At 32.6% G+C, this 24,895-nt stretch overlaps 1 long non-coding RNA gene across 1 annotated transcript; it reads right to left on the minus strand.

The window, feature by feature from the left end:
• Window positions 1-213: 213 nt before the first annotated feature.
• LOC131654992 (uncharacterized) lies at window positions 214-2,094 on the minus strand. Its single transcript, XR_009299618.1, has 3 exons — window positions 1,865-2,094; window positions 839-943; window positions 214-345 (listed from the first exon to the last, which is right to left on the minus strand). It is a non-coding gene; the product is annotated as an uncharacterized LOC131654992 (long non-coding RNA).
• Window positions 2,095-24,895: the final 22,801 nt, after the last annotated feature.

A 24,895-nucleotide genomic window follows, 5' to 3' on the forward strand; every position in this document is an offset into this window, starting at 1 on the left:
CTACTTCAAAAAATGGGCCCAAATATTAGAAAAATACAATTTTAATAATTAAAAATGATGCACAAAAACTAAATTTATATGTTAATCAAAGGAAATTCCAAAAGGCTCAAAATATTATTTAAATTATAAACATCATTTCATACAACTGAAAGTATGTAGCTACTTAAAAAGAGTCATCCTACGAACACTTTTTGAAGCAAATTCATCAATCAAGTCTTCATATTTTATAGTTTCCAAAATATATATCATTTTCAACTGCTATTGTTGTCAATCCATTAAGTCTTTCTTGTGACATGGTAGACTGCAAGTAAGTCTTTAATAACTTCAATTTTGAAAAACTTCTTTCTGCAGTAGCAACAGTCACAGGAATAGTCAATAAAATTCTATATGCAATAACTGTATTAGGAAAACAATCTAAGCCTTTCGAAAATAATAATATATAAATAGGTGTTATAATTTCTTCAGAAAACATATCTCTAAGTAACTTTAACTCTGCAAAAAATTCATTTCCATCAATATCAGAGTGTTCATTGTGTTTTAATACCCGTTCAAAGTTACTACAACAAGACTTCAAAGTTGCATCATCCAATGATTGTAATTTGTGAGAAGTAAACAAGAAACCAAAAATACTTTCATACTCTTGGTATTGCTCAAATCTCTTATTAAGAGAAACAACAGCTTGATTAACAAGGTAAATAAAATAATTAATCCTAAAAGATTCCTCTTCAGATAGCTCAACTATTGGGGTATCCAAATTCTTTTCAATTTTTTTCTTTTTCCTACGCTTATCATTTCCACATTCATACTTTCTATTCTTAGGAGGCATAGTAAAAAAAACCTGGAATATCTCCCTATATTTAATGTGTCTACTGAAGATCAATTCCGTAGACCGTAGTATTTATCGGCAAACGTCTATTGGCAGTCCCGTTGCAAAATTGAGTTCCTAAAATAAATTAAATTATTACAGCAAAAAAAATCAATTACATTAATAAGATTATAGAGGAAATTAAATATTAATAGCTTAAGCTTAATCACAAATCTTTTAGAAAATTAGAACAAAACTTAAATAAAAAAAATATAAATCTGTTGCAGTTTGCACAAAATATTTTTTTTTTCATTGCACAAAATAAGAGTTAAAAAATAATTTAAGAGTATTCAACTTTCAAATAAAACATACCAAAATCAACTTAGTTTTGCATTTTGCATCACAACACTCAAGTCTCAGCACAATATAACAGTAACAACACCGGTAAAAGCACCGCACAAAATCAATTAAGAAATAATCTCTCTTCTTCTCAGTATAAAACAAATCCATATTTAAGTAATTAGGTTTGTTGTTAAGAAATGTGGTTGAGCCTAACTCATCCTTACAAAACTGGTTAGTAGGATGAGGATTGTCCCCACTTATAAGCACATGTTCAAGCCATATATTGTCCGATGTAGGACTCTTAACACACCCCCTCACGCCCTAGACAACTGGAGCGTGGAAATAAATGGTGAGTGGCCCGATAGCGGACGGAAACCATAATAGGTGGCCCACCGGATCTTAAACGAGACTCTGATACCATGTTAAGAAATGTGGTTGAGCCTAACTCATCCCTACAAAACTGGTTAGTAGGGTGAGGATTGCCCCCACTTATAAGCACATGTTCAAACCATATATTGTCTGATGTGAGACTCTTAACATTTGTCTAAAACTCTATGAAATAAATTACAAAACAACCTCTTATTTAGGTAATTAGGTTTGTCTAAAATTCTATGAAACAAATTACAAAACAACCAAAATCCTATAACTATATATTCATTTAGTTTTACAATACCATACCAGAATTTGAAAGAAATAAAGAAAAGAATAAAAACGTACCCCATAAGACGGTGGTGTTGCGTCTGTGTTTCGTTACGGTGTAGCATTTCGTTTTGGTGCAGTGTTTTGTTTCAACGCGGTGTTTCACTACGGTGCGGAGTTTCGTTACGGTGTGGCGTTTCAATGAACGACGGTGGCGGTGTTATTGACAGCGTTTGATTTTCTTTGTTTTTTATCGTTGCTGTAGTGTTGTGTTGTTATACTACTTAGAATAAGAGAGAGAGAAAGAGATGTTAATAGAAAGAGGTGAGACTTGTACCGTTTTGTTTTTTTATTTCTTTTAATGTTTATTTTTTTATATATTTGTTTAATAGTAATATTAAAAATTGGACTCCCAGGATTGTGAGTCCCAGTGCTAAGTGCAGTAGCACTGCCTGCGCACCTGGTTGGGGCCCGGCCTGACTAGAGACAAAATGGGCCTAACCCTTCTAAAATCCTAATTTTATTTAAACAAAGGCAAACTAAAAAATAAGTAGGTGATGTCTAAGGTGGGTGTTCAATTGAATCCAATCCTTCACATGTATATCACTAAATTTTACCATAGATCAATTAAATCTTATAAAATCTTATTGGTCCTTAATATAATAGATTGGATCTCTTCTCTAATATCTACCACATTCTTTTTCTCTTCCCTAACAAATATCATTATTTATTAAAACAAATATCATTATTTCAACTACAGTAAAAATGTTTTGGAATTTTCTCACAATTTTTATTGGAGTAAGCTGGATTTTCGACTTGGCTATCTACAAAATATAACTTTAATTTAACTATTATTTTTCTTAAAAAGTAGAATGACAGTTAAAAAAATAGTTCATTATTATAGATTGGAATTTGGTAGAAAAAACTTTTTTAATGCTATGATATCCTGAACCAAACTTTACAATAGATCAGATTGTGTAATCCCTCAAATTCAATTTAATCCAAAATAAAAAGAAACTCAATATTTTATTAGTAAATATATAAAAAAGTAAGCTTTCAAGATAGATAATAGAAGAGAAAGTGGTATAATCCAAGTGTCTAACATTATTTAACTACTCACAAATTTTATTTAAATCTAATGATTATTTAAAAAAAAAAAAAAAACTATTTGAATGGTGATTCACTCTAAATGTCACCAAATAAGTTAAAACACAAGAACTTCTTCTCTCCAACTCTGACGGTTATTTTCTACAGTAACAAAATTCCTCTTTCTCCAACAACAACAACAACAACTCACCCTTTCTCTTACATCAACCAAACTCAAAATAAAAATCCATAAAATCACAAACTACCCTTAACCATGTGATGATGAAATACAACCTAATATCTGACAAATTTTAATATGGTTCACTTTGGACCACATCATGTGGTTTTAGAAGTAGTTGTTAATGATTACTACTATTTTCCACCGACATAAATACTTAGTTACTCATATAGAAAAAATGCCCGACATGGTTCTCATTAACTATACTCATAATTGTGTCATATATGCTCAATTATTCTTCAATTATTATAGAAGCCAATGTTTGTAAAATAAATCATTTGATTATAAAAAAATTAACAAGATACACATGCTCCAATGATATGCTTCTATATAAGCACACGCTTACTTTCATTGGAAACATTGTTTTACACAACAATATTAAAAAAAAAAATTTCATATAAAGCAATTCAACATTCTAAATTTTTTGCATGGGTAAATTCCAATAGAAAGTATGTTGAAGTAAAAGAGCTTACATATATTAATTTTTTTTCTAAGTTTGTTTGGAATCAACACAAATGTCAATGGTATTAAAGAAATTCAAATCGAAAGCTATATTTTGTTAATTCATGAGTGATCAATTGTGTTATTTGTGGAATTTATTGAATTATTGTAAACGCCAAACATTTTTTGAAAATACAAAGACCATTAACAATGTGGTCCTCAACACATTTAAATATGTTTGCTGTGCAAGATGTCTTATACATAATGAAAGAGAATTTATTATTCATACTATAGAAGCATCTCATTAGGGCACATGTATCTTTTTAACAAAGATGTTAACTATTTTATTATTGTTAAATCAAAGGATTAGGAATTAGAGATGTGGGAGAAATGAACAAATCCCTTCTTTTTAAATGGAAGTGGAGAATTTTAAAGGAAGATAATGCAATTTGGAGTAAATTCTTACTCTTGAGATACCACAATCCTAAGAGTAAAGTGTTGGCTTCAAGCAAGGATCTTTTAAATGGGGATGATTCCCGTTGGTGGAGAGACATCGTTCTTAATGACTTCAAAGAGGACGATTTGGACCAAGGATTTAATGAATGGGTTAAATGTGAGTTTAAGCAAGGAAACAATATTCTCTTTTGGTATAGTTGTTGGGTGGATGAACATCCGCTTAGAGTCACTTTTCCGTTCTTGTTTGCTAGAACTACCAATAACCTTTGCTCGGTGAGTGATATCTACTCTTCTAACCAAGGTGAGATCACTTGGAAATTAGAAGACATTTTTGGGGCGGATGTGTTGAATTCTTCGGTTCCGATGGCTTCTTCATCCACCACTTCCGCTTCGGACTTGATTATTGGTGAGGAGCTTAGGGACTTGAGAATGATTCTTCAAGGGAAGGCGCCAGACTTGTTGGCTTCGGATGATTTCCATTGGAAGTTATCTACCAACGGAACCTTTTCGGTTTCTAGTGTGTCGCAATTGGTCTCAAATGCAAAGGAGTTAGCTTGGCCAATCACAACTACCAAGTTGTTGGAAGTCATATGGAAGACCAACATTCCGGAAAAGATCAAGATTTTTGCATGGAGATTTTTCATCAATAGGTTACCTCTAAAAGACCAACTAGTCAATAGAGGTGTGCCTACCCTTTCTTCCATTGATTGCGTTTTTTGTTCAAATCATTCGGAAACGTTGGATCATCTTTTTTTCCATTGTCAAGCTATAAAGGCGGTATGGGTTAAAATTTACATGTGGTTGGGGAATGATTTGAAGCTTTCTTTAGAGGAGTTCAAGAGTTTTGGGAGTATCCAACAAAAGGTGAAAAACACCAACATTAAAGTTGTTCTAAATTCTATTTGGATAGCATTAATTTGGTGTATTTGGAATATGAGAAATAATATGGTATTTGAAGATGGAACATTTAGCTTCGAAGAGGTGATATCAAACATTATATTTTTCTCATGGAGATGGGCTAGCAACAAGGAGCTTCCTAGTAGGATAAACTTTTATGATTGGTATAAATTTCCTTTACTTTGTATCAAAACAATCTAGTGTTTCGTCGATGTAAGGGTTGCACCCCTAGTGCGATATCTTATAATCAATTGCTTATTAAAAAAAAAATGGAGAGAGTTATGCATGGTCAAAGTAGGCTTCCCTTTTCACCAAAATTTCATTTATACCAAAATGTGAATGTCACGTTTTTAAGTCCAATTTCAAGGTCCAAGCCCCATATTATACCAATATACACCACATGTAACTTGCCTAAACCAACCAAACCAAGTACTTTTTTCTCTTGTACCTCCCTTTTCACATTTTAACCATTTTGATATCTTTTTCAAATCACTACCTCCACTAAATCTTTTTGGCCCATCTTTTGGGAACCTTATTCTGACTTTATGAGGAGTCCAAAACGCAATAAGTTAGCCATGGATAGTGCCCAAGACGTAGCTTTTCAAATCACCACCTCACATGTGCAAAAATTTGAAACTTGATGATTAAGCATAGGGGTGGCAAAACGGGTCGTGGCCTGTCAGGCCGGCCCGCGCATCCGCCAAAAAATGGCGGGTTGGGTTGTGATTATGGGATCGCGGCCCAACAAAGCTCGTCCCGCCAAAATCCTCCGCCCGCCAAAGCCTGCCCACCTATTCGTTTAGCTTGTCCCGCCTTAAGCCCACACTTTTTTAGTTAATTCTAGTAATTCCAATTCTTGAAGGTTTTATTTTATATATTTATTTGTAATTATATGCAATATTTTTTAAAGTAAAATTTATTAAAAAGATGCTATATAAAAAATTGTTCTAAAAAATAAGTGAAAAATTTAACTGAAAGATAAAATAAGTCTACTAATCTATTAAAAAAAATGAAGAAAAAAATAGGTGGGCCGCCTGCTAACCCGCCACTTTGGCGGGACGAACATGATTTTTATGCCCATTTCCACTTGGCGGGCTTGCCTATCCCGTTCGTTTTTTGGCAGGCATAAGGCAGGGTAGACGCGGGGCGGGACGAGGTGGACTTCCCATTTTGCCACCCATAATTAAGCAATTTTTAACAGCAAGTACCATATTTTCCCTCATCCATATGCTATATAAGGACCATTTGACCTCTCCTAAACCCTGTTCACGCAACTTTTCTCTCCATTTCCAGATCTACAACTATGAGCTTCATTTCAAATTTCTCTTCATTTCTCTTTTTGCTACCTCTATTGTTCCTCTTATTCAAGCTTAAGGATCAAGAGTCTCTGGGTTTTTGAAGCTCTAAGTGCAAGGAGGCAGTGGCGGAGCCAGAAATTTTATGCAGCCTAGGCAAAAACTTTACACCATTGATTATTTATTTGTTTTAATTTTTACATCCTATTTTTACTAATTTTGTCCCTAATTTTGTCTAAAAATCGACTATTAAATTGGTGGGAGTACAAAGAAAATAGGGGTTGAGCCTGGGTGCCTGCCCGGGCTAGCTGGGCCTTGGCTCCGCCCTTGCAAGGAGGTGTGAATTTATTTTCCACCAAGTAAGTTTTCTCAAACTTCAATCACTCTCATCTTAGGGTTTTCAATGTTTAGAAACATGTTCATACATCTTTAGCTGAGCGATACAATATGTATGAGATGGATTGTTGGTTGCATTTGATGTTTGATTCATGTTTCATGATTTCTGAAAATTTTGCAAATAAGGTTGAACCTGTGCCTTGCTGTTCGTATTTCTCTATGATGCGTGCTTCATTTGTGAAAGTTATTGATGCTATGTTGTTGCTCTTGTTGAGTACTACAATTTTAATATTAACAATTTTCAATTTCATGGAGAAATGAGTGAGATATGTGATGTTGAACATGGATGAGATTGTTTTGGCTAGGGCAAGGATATGGTGCATTTTATACTCATATGCATGTTACTGGTTTTCTTTTCAATTGTTTGCATGAGGAGGATGGAAAAGATGACCAATTGTTTTATACTCATAAGTTATGTTTTTTTTTTAAATGTTTTGTTAACAAATCAGAAAAATAATGGATGTGGGCCCTAAAAACGTGATGGGCCTGTACCACGTGCTATTTACGCCCCAGTTTAATCAGGCCCATTCATACTAGCATTAAAATTAGTTCAGCCCACTTTTGTTATGACACCCTCCTTTTGCTTGTTTTTTAATTGTTCTATCTTCTTCTTAATTTCGTTTTTGAATATTTTTCTTTACTAAAATAAATTTTAAAAAATTCATGAACACATTTTGGCGTCTGATTTAATTTTTTATATTTTTATATTTTATATTTTTTTTCCAAAGATTTTTATTTTTTATTTAATTAAAGATTTTAAATGTGTTTTTTATGAGTTTTTCTTGTGTTTGTTTTATTTTGATTTTATTTCTGACTTTTTCATTAATTCAAAATATTCTAAAAAATATTTTATGACTTGCTAATTGTCTTAGGACCTCAAATTAATTTTTGTTTAGTTTTATGACTTAATTTGATATTTTTCCTAATTGGTTCAAGTGTTTTTTTAACTGACTTCCTTTCAAGCTAGTTGATTTTGTTTTCATTTTTCTTGGTATAACCATTGCAATTTAAGTTTTGTTTCTGTTTGATACACGACCTAAGATGCCTAAAACAATTTTTGCACAATTTTTTCCATCATTTTTCTATTTTTCATCAAATTAACTTGTGCACATGCTTATTTGGACCTAGTCTTGGTATTTGGTTTTTGTTTGGTGACTTGTGCATCTTATTTGACACTGATTTTTTGGCACACACTAGACATCATGATTCTAAATATTGACACTTAATTTGGAAATTATTTGATGTTGGCTCAAATTTTTGATTGCTTGATCTTTCGCATGTCTTTTAATGACTTATCCTTTGAGTTGAATGCAAACTTTGGTGTAATCTTGAACCAATTTTTGGTGTTGCTTTGAGTTTAAACTTAATTGGATGAATGATAAAGGTCTATAAATGTCTATTTATAGACATCCTTGGTTCTTTCTTTTTTGCTTTGTGCTTAATGTTTTGAAACTACCAATAACAGGGAAATGCATTTATACAACCCTTGAGGCATTTGGATCCCATTCTCTTCTCACCTCTTTAGTATATTTAAGGAACCTAAATTCCCTAATGTGGACCATTTTAGGAGTCCTTAATTGATCTTTCTTTTAGTATTCAATTAATTGAGGGAAAAATATTTAGATATCCCCACCTTATGAGGGATTATCTGATGTACTCTCCTAACTAAAACACTAACAAATTCAATATTTTTTTTTATTTTAAAAATCTTTTCAGGTAAGAACATGTTATTTCCTTTCTACGATAATTGCATGAGTCTCCAAAGGTCGAGCAGTAGTAAAATGTGAAATTAGCATCGTTCATTAAAACACACAAACAAACCAAAATCTTTGAGCCGAACTACGATGCTCTGATTTCCTATATATGGAAATTTCTTTGTAACCCCCCAACCTTCTTGGTCACCCGCGGCGAAAATCCTAAAATGCCCTTATATTTCAGAAATGCATTTCTGAAATCACTTTTTTTTTTTGAAAAAAGATTGATTTCGGAAGTGCACTTCCGAAAACACTTTATTTTTAAGGAAAAAAATGTGTTTTTCGGAGATGCATTTCTGAAAACACCTTTTTTTCAAAAAAAAGTGAATTCGGAGATGCACTTCCGAATTCACCCCCTTGAAATATTTCGGAAGTACACTTCCGAAATATTGCCTGATATAAAAAACAAAAATCAAGGTGAATCAATTGTATTAATAGTATAATTAATTTGTATTAATTAAAATTATATAATTACCAAGATTAGATTAAAATTAATTGATTATATAATTGCCTGATAAAATTAATTGATTAATTTCCAAGATTAGATTAAGTGTTCTTTAAAAAAATTGATATATTCAATTATATTTATGTCTGCCAATTACTAATTCTTTTCATCTTAGTACTTTAATTCTATCCATAAAACTTTAAATTAGTAAAAATAATTATTCAATCTTTTCTTTTCAAATATTAATTCTTTTCATTTTGATAAAACTTTAAAATATTATTATTCTCTTAATTTAATTGTTTACTTTTTAATCTTTATTTATTTTTTTAATATATATTTCATCAATGATATGTCATTAAATAATCATTGGAACATATAAATTAATCAAAAAATTTATATATATTTTAATATACTGAATATACAAGTACCGTGAGCATTTTATATACCAATGATAAAACTTTAAAATATTATTATTTTACTAATTTAATTATTTATAACTTTAATCTTTATTAATTTATTTTTTAACTATTATTAACTATTTAAAAAGCAAATAGTTAAATTATTAAATAAATTATTTATAAAACTGTAACTATTTAACTAAATTATTGAGATTATCTAAAAGTTATTACGTTAATTATAAAATAGCTAAATTATAAATATAAATAGTTTAATAGTTAATTACAAAATATAATTTTAACTTAAAAGTAATAAAATTTATTAAAAAAAAATACAATTAAAATTTTAATTTTAACAATTAAAACTTAACCCAAATTTATAAATAAATTAATAAAATTTAAAAATTAAATAGGAAAATTATTAAACTAATAATAATTTAAATTTATATTGATGAAATGTCATAAAAAAATTATTTGAAATACACAAGTGCACCACGTAAACTTCGCAAAAAAAAAAATTAAATTAAAATAGTAGCAAATAATTTAGAGGAATCAAAATTTATAATTTTTTTAAAATACTAAAAATAATAGTTGATAGATTCAAAAGAATAAAGAAATAAAGTATCAAAATGATTTTTTTTTATTAATTGATAGAAATAAAAAGAACTGAATATGGCAGTTGTTGGATCATTCTAATACAATAAATTCATTCTAATTTTGTGTATCATTATTAATTCAATATAACAAATTTCCATAATTATTAAAATATCTTTTTTTTATTCTAAAAGGAATGTACTTATTCCATTAAATACTACCTTATCTTACCAATTAATATGTTTTTATCTCTTATTATTTAAAATAAGTTAAAATTTTATAAGATATTTTATTTGATCGGTCCAAAATTTGAAATGGTTGCTCCTTATAATTAAGATCGATATATTTGTCATAAGAAACATTATTCTCAATTTATTAACTAATAAATAGTATAAAATTTTGAAGATCTTAATTTTAAACCACTATTTCAGAATAATTCTATACTTCAAAACTTCTGCGTTTTTTCGGAAGTGTACTTCCGAAATCCCAAAAAAAGGGTGTCTTCGAAAATGCATCTCCGAAAACACCCTCCATTTAATGTTTTCGGAAATGCATTTAGTGGAAGCTCGCTTAGCGAGATTTGTGTGGCTTAGCGAGGTCTGCAAGTTCAGAATTGTATATATGTTGTAAAATCAAATTTTGTTAAGTTTTATCATCTCTTCTTTGACAAGTTGAGCTCTGATCCTTTCTTGATGGTTTAGAGGTTTAGGAAATACCATTGTGTGCTACATCATGTGGATTGGCTATGGATTTGTCTCGATTGCCTTGATACGACGAGAGTTTCCGGCTCATCTCCTTTCTTCCCTATGTTTCATTTCAATGGTGGATTTTATATGTATATTTCTACTCTTATTGTATGTACATTTGTTGATCTTGGGATCATTTTTATATATTTGCTTTACAAATCATCATTGTTGTTGTTCTTGATCTTTTTGCTTAAATGCTCTGGATTTGTGTTGTTTTAGAAATAGACATCATAGATCTTGATTAGGAATAATAGTTGTTAGTTTCTAGATTTCAGAAATGGATTTAGGGCTAATAACCGTAATGGTTATCGAATTTAATGCCTCTGTGTTGTTTGTGTCGGTTGAGACATCCCTGATGTGAATAGTACGGTTGAGCTTTCGTCGGTGTTTCAGACATGGACACTGATGTGGCGTCTCGATTGATGCCTGATGATTTTGATGCGTATTGTGAGTGTGTTGCGATAAGATCTTCAGGTTTAAGTATTCGGCGGGTAGAACGAAATGCAATTCCATAACTCATAAAGACCTTGACATTTTGGCAGACATGTACAATTAGAGAAACAGGGTAAAAATAAAAGAGTGGGTTGCTTTTAGGATTCAAACAAGATGTTAAAAAGCCAAAATTTTGTTATCATCAAGGATATTGTTTCAACAATCTTTGGTTGATGGTTACACAATGCTTCAATTAAAGAGATTTAAGTGGTTGTGTAAAAATCAAACCAAGCTAAGAGTGTTAAAAGTATAGAAGCCTCAATGAAATAGGTGATCAAATTCAAACACCAGGTTCAAGCAAGCAGAATAAAAAGAGTGATATTACCATCACTATATGTTGGAAGCCCGAGATTTATGAATCAATTGAAATATGATGGCATGGTAATTTGTAGTAAAGTGGGGTTTCCGAATTGGTTCGAAAATTTAGAGAGTACTTGGTGCGTTAAATTTGAAACCACAATATATATCGTCATTTTCAAAATGAAGTCTAATAACCTACTTGTTGATGTTACAAAGAAAGGAGTTTTAGGAAAAGTGCTTGCATGTATTTTCCTATTTATTATTAATATGTTACATGAATAGCTTTACCATAAATATGATGATTTTTGAGTTTGTCATAAACTTTGTAGATATGCACACTATTGAGTTCCAAAAGAGAGGATTATTGCATGCTCACATCTTAACTTTCTTGCATCTATAAAACAACTATCTAATTCCATATGTTATAGACAAGTTAATTAATGTTGGGTCCCTAATCTTTTAATAAAGCCTAAATTGTATAATTTGGTTAAGAGCAACAAAGTGCATGGTTCTTTTGGGTTGTTCAATCCAAATTCCTCATTAATAAAATATAGAAGGTGTTACAAGTATTATCCAAATAAATTTCAAGAAGTTACATTAGTTGACCAAGATGGGTATCCAGTCTATAAAAGAATAGATAATAGGATGACAATTGAGAAGAATGGAATCAAGTTGTAGAATGGGCATGTTGTCCCTCACAATTCAAATTCTATTAAAGTATGAAGAACACATCAACATGGAATGGTACAATCAAATTATTTCAATTAAATACCTTTCAAATACATCAACAATGACTTTGATCCAATTTCAATAGTTATAGTTCTAACACGAACTTCTATTGTCCCAAGTAAACTAGTTGTTGATGAAATCAAGTAATACCTTGATTGCGGATATATATCACCACGCGAGACATGTTGAAGGATTTATTTTTCAACATGGAAGGAGAAAATTTAGTCTAGTACAAAGATTATGAGCAAATTTGTAATGTGCTACTAAAACCAAGTATTACACAATCAATGTTTACATCATGGTTTGGAACAAACAAAGTGTTTGAGGAAGCAAAATCGGTGACTTAAGTTCAATTTATCTCAACGTTTGTTTATGTTAAAATTAGTAGAAGTTGGAAACCAAGAAAAGAGGGTACAAAGTTGCATGTCTAATATGGTTATCTAACCACATACTACTTCTATTATTTGTGGATGTTGTTGACTGTGAAGAAAAGAGCTGCAAGTTATGACGACATCAAGACTGTTGAAGGGTTTAAATATCAAAGTTTCAGAGAAGCATGTTTTGCAATGGGCTTTCTTTAAGATTAATATGATTGTGAGTTTATTAAGGCAATCAATTAGGAAAATAATTGAGGTTCCGATTTGTTTTTGCATAAACTTTTTGTCACCATGTAGTTATCCGCTTCAATGAATTGACCATATCATGTATGAAAAGAATTTCATGGATGTACTTACCAGATTGAATTCTATATGAACAAAGAAGATTATCAAATAACCCATGTATAATATATTTTCAATGCTAATATAAATTCAACAACATTTATTTCAAACAACTTCAATTTTGATTTATGGTACTGCACAACAAATTTCCTCATTTTTTTTGACATATTTTATACACAATATAACAAGGTTTAACGCACATAGATGAAGATGTACAATAACTCAATGATGACAATTTAGCAAGTATACTAAACGTATCAAAGTAATAAAATTTACAAGTTTGTATCCAAATGGAATGTCTTTATTTTAACAAAGTGATTCAAATGCTATAGAAAGTAAAATTGGGGTTTTCATGTTTGTTTAGATAAAATAAAAACTTAAATAAAATTGTTGGCAAAACTTGATCAGATTAATAGCGATTAGATCTTTTTCGAATCCTGTAAATCTCACTGTTGATGACTACTTTTATTTGTCTAAAATTGATTTTATAGAGTCACGACGAATTAATAAGGTTGTAATACCCAATTCATTGATGTATAACTCATTAATTTAAACTACAACTCCCTAATTCCACTAGCTAGCTAGATAGTAAAATCAGACAAATTACGTTCGTTAATTCCTTAGCCACAACTAATAATCATTTATCCCTAAAAGAATTATTTAGTTAAATATTTAATCTCGTTCAAGTTTATAGAGTTAAGGTCAATAATCACTACAAACTTAGGTTTAATTGACGAGTTCGCCAACACATAGAAAACATTACACAAAATAGTAACTGAATAGAAACTGCAATATCAATTTATGCAATTAATACAAAATAAGTTATATGTCTCAATAGATCAAAATAGGTTCATCTCCATAAGACTAAATCAGAATAAATTTAGCTACTCATGGTAACAAAAAGCAATACAAAGAATTTAGAGAAATAATACATGAACTCAAGGTTGAATTTGGTATTCAATGGCTGAAAACCTTCTTTCATAAGCTCTGGAATTGTTTCCCACGTCAAAACCTTGCTCCATAAATAATCCTATTTTTTTCCTCTACCTTTTCCCCTTTTATAGTTGTCAAAACGCGTCAGAAAAAAGGTACAAATAGCACACGTGATGCTTTAATAGCGCACAAGAATTCTCTTTAACATCAGCGTTGTGCACACAATGCTTTTAGTCGCGCACTTCTTCAATTGTTCATCATCACGCACATGAATTCCATTAGCATTTTTCTTTTTATGCTTGGCGATTCTTTATATTTTTCATCTTTGTTTCTATTTTTTTCACTTCTTCCATTTCTTCTTATTTCTTGGTCTAACTTGAACCAAATAAACTAAAAATTATCAAATACATATGCAAATAGCTATAGTAGTCATGATGATAGATTATCATCACTTACCCTAATGGATGGCACACTTTTGGCTTCATTGTGTTCTCACCGTCACATTATTTTTACTATGGAATCAAATGATATTTTCAGTTTACTATTACCAAGAGGAAGAACAACTAATTCAAAATTCAAAATTCCAATTCTTATTCTAGAATCTTTTATTTGTAATATTGAAAAAGATTCAAAGCTTGTGGAGCTTTTGAAGTTAACAAAGCTAATCATATGAGACGGGGCACCAATGACACATAAATTCTGTTTTAAAACTCTTAACAAATTATTGAAGGATATTATAAGTGATGACAAGATTGCATGTACACAAATATTTGGAGGAAGGTTGATGTATTTTGTGGTGATTTCATACAAATTCTACCAACTATACCAAGAGGAACTAGATTACATACTGTTCGTGCATCAATAAATGCTTCATATATTTGAGATTATTGTAAAGAGCTAACTTTTACAAAAAAATATGAGCTTATAAAAAGGCTCAACTTCACACACATCTTAAGATATTAAACATTTCTCATAATGAATTTTGAAAATTGGTGATGGAAAAATATCAGAACCAAATGATGGATATGTTGATATTACAATTTACGAAGAGTTGTTGATACTGATTATTGTAATCCAATTAATGTTATTGTATCGAGTACTTATCCAGATATACTTCAAAACTACATATATTCTCATTTCCTTCAAATTAGAAATATTTTGACTTCAGCTATTGAAATAGTTTATTAAATCAAGAATTATATCACACAACTTATTCCAGGTAATCATTTATAAATTTACTCATTTCTTCATACTTTTGTTTTAATTATTTGAACGCTACATTCGCGAGGCTTTACAATTGAGTTGTAATTCCATTGATAGATATAAAGCATATGACAATGAGGCTTTTGAAACATTAAAACCATAATTTCTGAGTTGCCTAAAATCTTTCGAGTTGCCTAATCATTTAATAAAATTGAAGATTAACATAACTATCATGCTGTTCAGAAATTTAGATCAATCAGAAAATTATATAATAGAACAACATTGATTGTTATTAGGCTTGCGAATCAAGTCATTGAGCCAAAGATCATGTTAAGTAAAAATATTAGAAATATCGTTTACATATCAAGAATATTTTTGTCTTTCTAGCTCAATCTCCCAGACTTTTCAAACTTATCACAAGACAACTACTAATTGTTGTCTCTTTTATTATGACAATAAACAAATCTCAAAGTCAATCCTTAGATTATATTTGTTTATACTTGTCGAAAGATGTTTTCAGCCATGAAAAACTATATGTGTCAATTTCAAAGTTAAAGAGCACATTAGGCCTAAAAGTTCTCATTCATCACAAAAACAAACGCATTTTAAGTACAACAACAAATACTTTCTTCAAAGAAGTGTTTTACAATATTATCTAGAAAAAACTTTAATTAGATGTTATTTATTTACTATGTATATATAAAACATTAATTGAAGCAATTGTATATCAATACTAATAGTTCTATTTTTTTTTTGAACAAATACTAATAGTTCTATTATTCACTGTAGGAAGTAAACACCAATTAATAGTGAGGTTTTCCTATATAATATTGACATTTCCACTATTAACATACATTATAATTTCAATAGCTATGTACTTAATACATTTAAAAAATGCAATTTAAAAAAAAATGCAAATCACATATGAAAATTATTTATATAGTACATACTTAAACTTCATATCTTAATATTTCCACACAAAATTATTTGATAATTATAACACACAAACCATGGCGACAATCTCTGGTCATGGTGTTTGGCTCTCAGCATTAGGGATTAGCACTTTTAGCTCCGGTGGTTTCAATATCTTTACACTTGTAAAAAACTCACCACAATACTTATGATCAACAAAATAACACTAGGGATTAATCTTTGAAGGAGGTTGATCTAGAGACTAACTTAGGTGATACTTGCTGTAGTTTCTTTCTCAAATTCCATAATTTAATGTTGCACAAGACGTCGCAGTTTAGAGAATGTGTTATTTTGCTAACAACAGTGTGGTGTATTTGGAACTCTCGTAACGGCATTGTTTTCAAGGAGGAAGTGGGAGATGTCGATGAGCTGGTTTTTAAGATTAAGATGCATTCGTGGTGATGGCTTCAAATAGATGCCAATCGTTTACGATGTAACTTTTATGAATGGTGTAAATATCCTTTGAATTTTTTGTAACAATTATGTTTAGTTGAATTGTTGACGCTTTTTGTATTCGGGTTCGAGTACCCCTAGTACTCGGAATTGAATATATAGTTGCTTATCAAAACAAAAAAAAACAAAATAACACAACTTATAAAATTTCCAGCATACAAAAAACTTAAAATACGTATGTTTGAAATCACCAGCATCATCTTTCTCAGGTTGATCACCGCTTTCTACACTCTCAGCAGCATCATAGCCATTCAGCAATAATGCCACAACAAGAACAATTGAAGCACTGGTTTTAGCCATAACACTATTTTTTCTTCTTTCTGATTGATAATAATATTGTTTTGCATGGAATAAAATTGACTTCATATCTTTCCAATTTATAGCAATATTAATTTCATGAAATGAGAAAATGAAATAATTAATGTGATTTTTCGTGAGAAAAAAAATATTTTGACAAAATTAATGCATGCATGATGTTAAATATGAAGGTTAATTAATTGACCAATTGATTGATATTAGATGGAAAAAATAGAAATTAGTTAGTTCAATGATAGAACTGGATAACAAATTATTGAAAATATTGTTGATGAGTTATAGGATTATACTTATATTGGTAACAGCATCAATAAATAATTGTGAGGTAGAGTTTTAGAGCAAATTCTTTAGTTCATTTTTATATTAAATTTGTTATTCTATGCGATATAAAAAATTTAGAATTTTGTTAGGTGAAGTGAGCGTCACCTATAAATTTTACCCTTCTCCACGTGAAAGTAATTCTAATTGTGTTTCACAAAGTCAATAAAACACTTTATTTGACTGACTATACCAAGATGAAAGCTAGTTTCACAAAATTCCATTGGCTTACTTCTAAAGTCTTTGTTTCGGATTTGCATACGAGTTGCTTGCCTAGCGAATTTCTCTGATCTAGAAGATAATCAATCCCTCACACTAAGAAATTACTTGCAATCCAAAATTTTATAGCTGTTTCTCATTTGATTTTTTTTTTATTTTCTACTATTTAAATATATTTTTTTTACCTAAATTTAGAAATAAAAAAAAAAAGACATAAGAATTTATATTCTAAGTCTAAAAGTTAATTATCACATATTTGCAATAACATGGAGAAAATATGTTGTTTTTTTGTCAAATTTTATTAAATAAATATTGTTGTTAAAATATATAGCAAATTATTAATTTTAATACTTATCATTTGTTTGAGAGTAGGGTGGAAATAGGTTGGGTCGAGTTAGGCTTTGTCAAGCCTAATCTGCCCTGTGAAAAAAACTGAAGCCTAAGTCTGCCTTGTAACCTGTCGTAGGCTTATTTTTAGGCCCGAGTCTGACCTTTTCGAAAGTCTGGTTAGTCCGTTAGCCTACATAAAAGCCTATTTATTTTAGACATATGTAAATAAGCAATTCAAATAATATTTAAATTGACTAACTAACTAAAAGACCAAGAGGCTAATAATTTGTTTGCAAATTGATTTATTTTAACTTACCTATTAGCATAAGTTATGAGAGACTAATTGTTTAAGAGAACTTATGAAAACAATGTTCATTAGGTGTTTTCATCTTATTTTCACAAGTTCTTCAAGATAACTGAGTTTTATTTATGTATTTTAATTCAAAGCATAACATAACATAATGATAATAAAAAAATTATGAGAATTTCTTCACCCACCTCCTAACCTTCTTGCTCACCCCTGGTGAATTTACAACATTACCCCTTGTTTCGGAAGTTCATTTCCGAAAACGTGTTTTTTTTAATATAAAATATTGGTTTCGGAGATGCATCTCCGAAATAAAGTTACATTTTCAGAAAATGTGGTGTTTCAGAAGTTCATCTCCGAACGCACCCCCATGATGGAATTCGGAAATGAACCTCCGAATTTATGTCTGGACAGAAGAAAAATGGAAAACAACAACGATTCGCTTTATTTAATCGGGTGAAGATTACAACGATAATATTACTGAAAATTAAAGTTACATATTGTTGAACACGGGTAGGTGGGGATGAGTCGACATTTTGATAACGTCGTCCGCCGATCTTTGAAGTTTGGCGTCCAACTCGATCGGGCCTTTCGAAGAAAATCGGTCGAACGTTGTCCACATAACCGCTAAATCTTTGTCGTTCTTGATCTCAAAAGGTGTGAACTTAATGCCTCCCTCGTCGTTAAGCGATGGCGAGCGGTACTCGAGCTTGACAACCTTTCGATTCTCGGGATAGCGCAAAAGCGTGTTGAGCGACGGTATCAATTCCGCAAACGGCGTGTCGCGCGAGAAGCGAAATTGGAACGGCATCGGGTAGCCGGTTTCAAAGTAGACGAATGCTAGGTGGGGGTAGGTTTGTGTCATTTGTGTTTTGTGGTGTGAAGAGGATGAAGAAGAGTGTGTAGTATTTATACTTATTGGAGCATTGATGGCCCAACAAACCTTATCCTGCCTCAAGGGACATTTCGGAAATGAACTTCCGAAAATAGGCTCCAGACATGTATATTTCGGAAGTTCATTTCCGAATTATGCAGAAACAGAGGTGAATTTTGCATTTTGTGCATTGCATTCTGTTTTGTGTAAACAATACAAAAAGCATACAAAATAGGCATAAAATAGGCAATGACAACATAAAACATACTTATATTATATATGTATTGAATCGGTCCGATTTTACATGATAAACAACAATACATACAAAAAATGATCGTTACAAACAAAAACGATCCGTAACGAACTAAAATTCACCGAACCAATCGGTGGATCCTAAGTCCAAAATAGGCACGTTCTTCGACCGCTCTCTATTTTGCTCGCGCTCTTTGCTCATCATTTCTTCAAACTCCGCCATCCTCGAAACGAACGGATCCGGCCAAGTCTCCGCCTCATTTGAACGATGTGTCGTCCATTGACAAGAAGTAGTCGGTATAGGACAACCCGGTTTCAAAAACACTTGAACGAAGTGCCGCGATCGTAGATACCCGATGCATATGATGCGGCCCGACGCGTCCAACTGCGGTCGACTATGAAGTGGAAAGAAAGTCTCACTTAGTCCAAACCTCGCCAAATTGATACACACCATATCATACGCACTTGCTATTAGATGACCCATATCGGGGAATGACATCCACTTCGAAACCGGAGCGATACCGGTAAGTGATGGAACAAGTGGATCATGAATTTTTGCAAACTTTTCTTGATTTTCATATAGTCGGCCGTAGATGTCCCGATACGAAGTCAACTCCGCAATGAGTTCCCGTCGGACTAAAGTGTGATTATTTTCCCCTTTACCAAGCAAACCCGCAACGGCCCGATATCCACAATTGCCGTCGCCTCCAACATCAACGATGTTATCGATATATTTGTGCATAAAAAGTGGCATCTCATCAATGTAGACAATTGGTGATTTTTTGATCGGCGGTGTACGAGGTGGCTTCGAAATACGGGCTCCTTTGTTACCACTACACTTAGGAAATTGGGAGAATAGAATTTGGCCCTTATACCGGTGTTCCATAACCGTCTTGCTCCGACCGAACGATGTTTGAATTTCATTGTGTTGATTTTCAAGCATTTGGTTCACGGTGTCCCATCCCCGACACAAATCTCCATTGCTATCACCCAACCACCTCTTGAAGACCACATGTGCGGATTCAACACGGTTAGTCGTGGTGCAACCAAGATGTCTAACTCGATTTGTCCAAGCGCACACGACTTTTTCTCTAACTTTGTCAAGAATGGTGGATTCGACGTAATGACAAAATGTCCTAATGGAACCACACAAAGACCTAAAGTGTAACAATTTCTCGGTATACACCTCTTCAGAGTGTGCATCCAAAATTTCCTTCCATGCCGACATTATCCTTTCAACCACAACACCGGCTTTGACAACTTTACCGTTTTCATTCGGCCTATCTTTTGTCCCAACCGCGGGTTTCAACTTGCTTCTCACGTTGCAAGTTAAGTGATACCGGCAAAGTAACGCGGTCGATATCGGGAAGACGATATCGACCGCGTTCATCAAAGCATTGTCTCGATCGGTGACAATGACGTTTGGCATAACCTCTTGATCAACTAACAAAGACTTGCAAATTCCCATGGCCCACGTAAAGTTTTCTTCTTTTTCACACTCCAAAAAAGCAAACCCCACCGAATAAGTCTTGTCCGTCGAGGTCACACCGACGATCTCTAGAAGAGGAAGCCTATACTTGTTTTTCTTGTACGTCGAATCCATGACTAGAACGGTTGGAAATGTGTTGAACAATTTGATACTTTCGGGATGAGTCCAAAAAATATCATGCACGGTAAATGATAAGTGCCAAAATGTACTTATTTTGTGTATGTAAATAGTGACACTTATCGATACTTTTGTTAATACCGTTTGAATAATTTCCCGTTTTGTATATAAATATGTATACTTTGTGAATAGTTGTATTTTCATATACTTTTATACCATTTAATAGTTTTCCCTTTGTTTTTATAGGTATTCATGCTTATTGGAGCCTTGAGGAATAAAGTGTCAAAGACACGGCTTCGATTTTGCAATTTTGGTGAAAGCCCGCTTAGCCACCGTCAAGCGGACTTCCAAAGACTCAAAATAAGGATGACCAAAATCATCATTTTGGTTTCCATTCATTCATTATTGGATAGAGCATTGAATAAGCTTTCTAACGCTTCGAACCGGGCGCAATTCGGAGTTACGGTTCTCGAGTTATGGCAAAAACAAAATCTGATTTTTAGCAGACTCCGCTAAGCGGAGGGGGTCCGCTGAGCGGAGCTCCAGCGGAGCGAATCAGCGTCTGGATGCAATTTTGAGTCCGCTGAGCGGAGGGGGTCCGCTAAGCGGACCTGCTAAGACAGCAGCTAGTTAAAAGGGGCCAAAACACAATTTTTAGGTTATGGTTTGGGTATTTTTGAGTCCCAACACCATCAACTTCATTCTTAGAGTAGAATTGGCTTAGAAAACAACTTTGGAGGTTGCATAAGGATGATCGGGGGTGGATTGAGCATCGAACAGAGCTGACAAACCGGGAGATCTTCGGTTCATTTCTCTTCTTCTTTATGTATTTCTCTTTGGTTGGGTTTGTTTGTATATTTACTTGAATCTGATGTATATTTACCGATTATAATGTTATATTTAACTTGCTTTACGAATTTGTGTTGATGTTATCCTGAATTTTTGCTCTATGCTGGGGATTTGGGGTGCTTTAGAGATAAACTTCTTGAATCCTTATCTAGGATGATTATCTGTTGGTTCTGAACTCTAGAGATAGATTTAGAGCTAGCATTCACTGTTTGTATCTGTTCTTAATGCTTTCGTGTTTGAGCGACGCGCGAGAGATCGCCGACGCGAAAATACGGATGTTCTCGCGACTTCGCGTTAGAGATAACCTTAGTTGTGAGATGATCTCGTTTGTGCTCCAGAGATGGACGCCTATGTGAGAGTTACGTGATAATATAGATGAGTATCGTAGGTTGAGTATAACGGGTTGGTAAGTGTATGTTTGTGAAGAGTGAATATATTTACATTCCTGATAAGTTATTTCTCTTTTAAGAATGTGTTTATTCTTTTTCCGTCTATATCTTTGTTTACTTTTTCCTCATTCAAACTCAAGCTCGAAACCGTAGAAACTGTTGAATGGCATCTCTCCATCTCTGAGGACGATAATTCCCGGATCAATATTTCCAAATATTTTTTGTTGCTTGCCCTATACTGCTTCAACAAAATAGCGCTGTTGCCGGGGATGGTTTGATTGCATCGCAATAGTTTCCGTGGTTTTGAGCTTTGTATATATCGTATATATTGTATAGTTTCACTTGTATATATACCTACTTGTACTTGTTTACTTCTTTATGTTCACCATATAGTTTTACTTGTATATGTTACATACAAGTATACTTTTGTTGGTGAATGTTGGTGAAACATGTTGATCTCGGATTAGCTCTTTACTTACAAATCTTCATTTTTCAACTCGTGCATCCAACATTCACCAACTTTCTCTTTGTGTATGTTAATAGTTATATGTGTTTCATGTTTGTATATATGTGTTTGTTCATGTACATATTTGTATACTTGTGTTTTTCTTTATGTTTGTTTAATCATTGTATATATTTGTACCCGTAACGTTTGTTGAGTGGTTGGTTAGGACACTTTCTTAGGCTTGTGCGGTGAGATGTCACCATGGCATGATTGGAGGAAGCTACTTTCCAAACACCGAAACAATAAAGGCGTCGAGCTAACGACGTAAAACAAGCGCTTCTTGGGAGGCACCCCAACGGTTGTAAATATTGTTTACATTTCTGTTTATGAGGTCTTTAGGTGAAGTGGTGAGTGATTAGAACAGCTAGTGCAGTTCTGATTTTTCTGTGTTCTGCTATGTCCGCTAAGCGGAGCAGAGCTCGCTAAGCGAGCATATCAGAATTTTGTTTTTCTGCTTTGTACCAGTGGGGTTCCTATTCCACTTGGTTCACTCCTTTTTCCCACTCTCACCAAGGCTAATTAGTAATATATATTAGTTTTGTTTTTCTAATTCTTTTGTTGGTTGTTTGTACTCAAATTTTGTTCGGTGATTCGAAGATTTTTGAGGTGATTTTCCAAAGCTTGAATGTTTCAACTTGCGGATGTATGGTAGGATATTGTTTTTGAAGTCGTATCATTCAAGGTACTCATTTATCGCTTTCTATAGCATAGCATGTTTAGGAAACTTTTCATTTGTACAATTACCATACCATTCATTCTTTTGCATTACTTGCTTGTTGATTGAATCACTTTAGTTCCCAAACCATAAATGTGAGGAAGCTTTCCATTGTTCATATATGCTGGAGGCCATAATCTTTGTTTTAACTAGATTTTATTATGCTTAATCTTTTTTTTATGTTGATTTTATGAAAGCATGAAAAGGATCAAGGCATTTTGTTTCATTTTGAGCACAACTACCAAAACCAAATAGTCAATTCACCTTTTGAGTGTGTGATCATTTGTTAACCCTTTTGAGCCTTTTTGTCGATTTCCATGTTGTTTTTTCTAAATGCTTATCTATGAGTGTTTAGTTCTCATTTTTGCATGGATAATTAATTCTTTGTTTTCTTGAACCCTCAACCATGATTTTTGGTATGAATTTTTACCTTGCCTTAGAAAGTAGGGAGTATTCACATGATGATGTGGTTGAATTCAAGTTGGGGAGAGAAATGGTTGCTACTTATGTGGTTGTTGCTATGAGGTTGAAAAGAAAGAAAAAAAATGAAAAAAACGTGAAAAGAAAAAGAAAGAAAAAAAATGAAAAAGTTTTGAAAAAGAAAAGGAAAAGAGAAGTGAATAAATGTGCTAATAAGTATTGTGATTGGTTTGAGAAACTTGTGGTTAAGGAAGAAGTTTAATCGAGATTTTGTTGTTTGAATCTTTGGTGGATTGATCACTCCCTTAGGTTTAGGCAAGTTTTTGTTTCGATTAGCCTTAGGACATATCCCTTGTTTGTTAACTAAGCCACATTACAACCTTTAAAAATCCTTGTGATCTTGCTTTTGTATCTTCAATGTGATTTTTGGATGAATGCATAATTTAATCTTTTGTTTGCAAGATTGTTGGATGAGTGTTAAGAGTCCTTCACCTTTGTGTGTTCTTCATCCATTGACACTACGCCAAATTTAAGCTGTAGCAGCGCAGCTACTAAAGCGCTTTTAGCAAAAGCGCTCTCGTAGGGCTCGCTAAAAACAAAATTAATAAACAAGGAAAAATGATGCAAAAAAAGCGCTCTGGTAGGGGGAGTTATGAGAGCGCTTTTAAAAAGCGCTCTGGTAGGGGGGGTATGAGAGCGCTTTTAAAAAGCGCTCTGGTAGGGGGGTTATGAAAGCGCTTTTAAAAGCGCTCTTATAGGGTGGGTGCTACGAAAGCGCTTTTGGGATAAAAGCGCTCTGGTAGGGGGTGTTATTAAAGCGCTTTTGAAAAGCGCTCTGGTAGCCCATTTAAAAAATTATATATTTTACAAACACACGCGTTTTGTTTCAGATCTTTCTTCTTCCTTCGTTGCTCCGCCGTCCTCTCTCCGAAACCCTAGCAACCTCCGCCGTTCTTCTTCCTTTCAGATCCAAAACACATGAGTTTATGGTGAGTTGAGGTTCGTGTTGTTGCTGAGTTCGGTTTCGATTCTGAATCTACAAACCAAAACCGGGTGAGACCTTTCTGAGTTTATTTCTTATTCTCTCTTCCTCTCTCAAATTTCTGAAGGGTTTGTTTGATTAGAAAAGTGATGAACAAATGTTTGGGTTTGATGAATGTTTGTCTGGTTATGTTTGATGATGATTTGTGAATGGTTTTGTTTCTGATGAATGGTTTGCGTGTATGAGAAAGATGAACAATTAGGGTTTTGGTTAGTGTTTGCGGCTGTGTATTGTGATTGTTGTTGGATGAATATGAACAATGTATTTACAGTTTCTGGAGAGGTTTTTCGAAGATGATGAACAAATTTTTTTTTAGGGTTTTTGGTTGTTGGCTCTACGGCTGATTTTTTTTAGGGTTTTTGGTTGTTGGCTCAATTGACTTGTTCTTTTATCAAAAACTATTTTTATGTGCATGTGGTTGTTA

The sequence above is a fragment of the Vicia villosa genome, linkage group LG3 (genome assembly GCF_029867415.1).
Source record: "Vicia villosa cultivar HV-30 ecotype Madison, WI linkage group LG3, Vvil1.0, whole genome shotgun sequence".
NCBI lineage: Eukaryota > Viridiplantae > Streptophyta > Magnoliopsida > Fabales > Fabaceae > Vicia > Vicia villosa.